We start from the raw sequence: 4325 nt of genomic DNA, 5'->3' as shown, positions 1-4325 counted from the left end.
TCCCATGCTTGATATTTCCAGCAGCATAGCAATTGCCATATATTTCATGTCTGCTTATTGATGCATCACAGTGCTTGCTGCAATGTTTTGCAGCAGTTGTGGTATTAGGTGATCCCACAATTTATTATTTCTTTTGACTTTTGGTCATCTATTGCTTCAAACCCTGACAATAGTAACATGCTCACGAAACGGAAAAAAATCCTCTCAAAAATACATCATTAATTATTCTGTATTCTTTTATACAGTGTGTATGAAAAATATTTTACATACGTTGTAATATGATTGCATTTACATGTATGCAACACAGTATTACATAAGTTATTGAATATTTGTGATTATGTTCTAACCAAATAACATGCACATTGAAACAATTGTCTACTTTGCTACCATTCTGAGAGCTAAAGAAAATTCTATTTCATTTTAGTGTAACTATTTATGTTAGCGTATCGTAAGACAAAGAGTGTGAAAAGGCAACAGAAGACATTAGTCTATCTTATATTTACTGCAAACACTGACTTCTCCAACAACTAACTTTATTTAGATTTTGAACATGACCGCACTCTGTAGGTATTCATTTGTCAATTTGCTTATATATTTATTATTTATGTACAGTATTGTGTGACCAAAAAACATTTCTTGATTTGTTGGGCAAAAAATATTTTCTTACTGTTGGCATGATGATGTATTTTCTTGCTCCAATATAAATAATGCATGAGGCAATTGTTGTGCATCATTGTTAGCAGTTTTCCCGTTACCTCCACAAACAAAATGTAGCCAATTCTGGAAAATCAGGGGCAGCACACACAAAACCTTTAGCATGATGTATGTCTATTGGCATTGCTGACGTTGTACAACATACATTGTTTGAAAAGTCGATGCGCAATGACTAAATGTCTGGTGATGGACCGCTGGAACAATGATGGGAAGTAGGTTGTTTCAGTTATCGGACGAATCTATCATGATAAATTGTAAAGTTTAATAATTTTACTTTATTTGATATAAAAAGAAAATGTTGCACATAACTAAATTACTACCACATCAGCACCAAAGCCATAGAAGGCCTTTAACAAGCACAAATGAGAACAGAATAACACAGTAGAAAAGGGCTACATATACTACATGTAGATATGTGAAAATAAGTGAATATAAGTCTGGGTTATTTAAAAAAAAATCAGTATCGAAAATCCTGAATGTTTTATGTATGCAGTTATGTTTTAATTTGATCAATATATTCGCTCAAAATTGAGCACAGTACAAGCTGAAACAGTTCGAGTTTTTGCATATAAAAGTATTCCTATCTAGAACAAGTTTGTTCTCTATAGCTGCAGATGAATTGGCAATGAGGTGGAGGGCACGCCAGATGCCCTCTGGCGTGCCCTCTCTTCATTGCCAGTTTACCCACAGCTATAGGGAACAAACTTGTTCTATGCCTATCTAGATATTGCATGTATTAGAAAACCTCAGGAAGAAAACCTCAGGAAAACCTCATTTCTTACTTCCTGCAAACTCCTCTTGGAGATCCTTGATCTAAAATAAAAACAATCATAGCATGTGTATTTACATCTCCTTGAACTTGTAAAGTACTGTGAATGCAGTATTCAAGTGGCATTATTTGTGACAATTTTTGACTTTGACAGGAATATTATTTGTTAATTTAACGAAGTAGATTGGAAAGTTACATTGGACATTGTGATTAGCTGAAAATTAATTTGGCGATCTCAAAGAACCGGACAAATCTGTTTTTGCTAGTTCCTGACTTTATTACTGTTTTTACTGTAGTTTTATTTCACAATTAGTTCCTGGCTTCATATATCTTTTTCGATCCTACATTGCTCAACCGACTTAGCCTATAGAGTTGACTTGTAGAAGACAACAGCGACATTAGTCCAAGTACTCAGTCTACGAATCGGATGGTGTTGTGGCACCTTGTTATCAATTTTTCAAAGAGTTGATAACAACTCTAAAGATGCTCCCAAATCCTGATTGGAGATTTGCAAATCACATTAAATCACCAATCATGAGATTGGCATCAAAGTACCACAAAAATGGATTACCCAGCTTGTAAATTAAATCAAAACCATCAATTACATAGTGGATGCTAGTTTTAATTTCATTATATTAAAAAGCTGAGCAGTCACCCTTCTAAGTGATTTGATTTGGAGCAAAACGCATGCCAGCAATTTGATATGCTTTACAAATCTGGAATCAAAGATTTGGGAGCATCGCTGCACAACTCTCTCCAATTCAGACACTGAGCACTTACACTAAAGTGACACGAAAGCATCATGCAACAGGGTTCTAATTATAAAACTGAGTTACTGAATATTACCACTCACCGGACTGTTAGGTATGAAAATAACATCAGGTGTCTCAGTTAAATCTACATGTATAATGCTGTCGTTTGTGGCGTTTTGTAGACGCTCCCCACATCTATGAAAGCTTGAATAGCCTCTGCTCTTACTCCTAGCCGTCCTGAGCAAGCACTGCGTTTCCTCCTTATCTTGAGCTATAAATCAGAATGCTCGAAGCATTGAATGTTTGGCTGGGTGTAAACAGGCAACTTAACAAATATCACAGTTGGCAGCAAATAATTTGTTTCTAAAACCTAATCCGGCCTACACAAGGGGTTCTTCTGCATTATCCTACTATAACTTCAGGTTTTTCTAGCTACTAATCTAGGGCTATAAATGGCTTGAAGATCCGCTTACCAATGAAATTCTACATTTAACCATAATTAATATTGCACGATTTGCCTAAAACTTTATTGCTGGTTATGTGAGTGAGCACCTCCGTGTTACTATCAGATGTATTGTCTTGAGGATGCGGTCTCTTTGTTGGATTCTGTGACTAAAAATGTAAACAATACGTAAATTATGTATATCGACACCATGTGACAACATATATGAAAATATGCACATGCATAGCTTATTTATATTTGTGGGCACAATCTAACTAAATTCAAATTGGCAAAAGAGTCCAAACAAAGGCCTTGTTGCCAGAGCTCCAAAATAAGCATTCATTTTCTCTTGCTTTTAATGATTGTTTTTGCAAATTTTAGGTGTGAAATATTAAATGTAAAATAAAATATTATGTCCAAGTTTAACCAAAGGTGTGAACTGCGATATAATCCTATCTGGCGCATGTGTGAGGCCTCGGGATGAGAAATTCCCAAAAAAATTGAGACAGATTGCCATAAACTTCACTGGCTATTGGGTCAAGGGTATGGTATCTAAGCATTCCAATCAAGTCCTTGTTTCTTTGCAATTCTACCAAATTTCTATGAGAGTGTAGATGAATTAAAATAAGAGAAAATGTTTTTGAACTTTGATGTACTGTGAGACCGAAAGCAAAGTATCGAATACAGCTTAGACATGTCGCAACCCTCACAGTAGTGTAGACTTAGATTTACTGCATTCTCTGATTTCAGGCTTACAAGAATATAAATGTGCACATGTGCTTTTGTTACAAGATAGCTATTTCAGAAATAAGACAAATTAAAATCCATAAAAGTAATAAATATTATTTATCATCTCTATGTAAAATTCATACTATACTATCTGTGCCATTTGCAAAGACATGGAAAGATAGCCCTGTCTAAATATATTGGGCATACTGTACAATGACCGAGTTTTACTGTCTAAAAATATCCCTTATAATAGGCTGAGTAAAATATTCTTGGTGTACCGGTAACTTACCCTCCGCTGTTCTTTGTACTTTTCCTTCTGGGTTTGCTGTCTTTCAGGGCCGTACATGCAACCATACTCTTTTTCTTCGCCATACATACATAAATAGCCTTGACTGTCATGGATGACGTTCTTACCTCTCCAAATATCTTCACCTTGCTAAATTAGAGCAGATAAAATTTTAAAATTAAGAAACATGGTACAGATTTTTTAAATTCATTGGCTGAAGACGTTGTAGGTTTTTAGCCTTACTTGATTGCTAACACTCAATTGAGAACTAACTGCTGCATGTATATGATGCTTTATACGTTTATTGCTTGCTTGATTGTAGTTATTAATATATACAATGATTTTTAATGTCATTTCAATTGCATGCCAATGCTTGTACATTGAAGCCTATGTATATCTTCTAATCAAGGCTGCACTATAAGCTTGATTGTAATCCACTGCATGTCTGTTTATACATGAATATCTACTTCGTTAAATTAAGCTTAAGAGTTGAGTGTCTATAGAAAGTAATCCTTTATTGCTGAGAGGTGGATGGTGTGTATCCAGTATGAGTTGCTAGTGAACTGATGAAAATTGTGTCAACTCTGCTTCAAGTAGGGCCTGTGACGTCATAGATCACATGGTACAAAAACA

The 4325-nt window shown here is 35.0% G+C and overlaps 1 long non-coding RNA gene across 1 annotated transcript; it reads right to left on the bottom strand.

Moving 5' to 3' along the window:
• Nucleotides 1-2450: 2450 nt before the first annotated feature.
• LOC137408184 (uncharacterized) lies at nt 2451-3836 on the bottom strand. The gene is made up of 3 exons (XR_010980048.1): nt 3696-3836; nt 2788-2847; nt 2451-2506 (listed from the first exon to the last, which is right to left on the bottom strand). It is a non-coding gene; the product is annotated as an uncharacterized lncRNA (long non-coding RNA).
• Between the last annotated feature and the right edge of the window lie 489 nt (nt 3837-4325).

This window comes from Watersipora subatra, chromosome 11, assembly GCF_963576615.1.
Source record: "Watersipora subatra chromosome 11, tzWatSuba1.1, whole genome shotgun sequence".
NCBI classification, from domain to species: Eukaryota; Metazoa; Bryozoa; class Gymnolaemata; order Cheilostomatida; family Watersiporidae; genus Watersipora; species Watersipora subatra.
The sequence above is the reverse complement of the archived record's forward strand: the minus strand, read 5'-3'. Positions and strand labels throughout refer to the sequence as shown.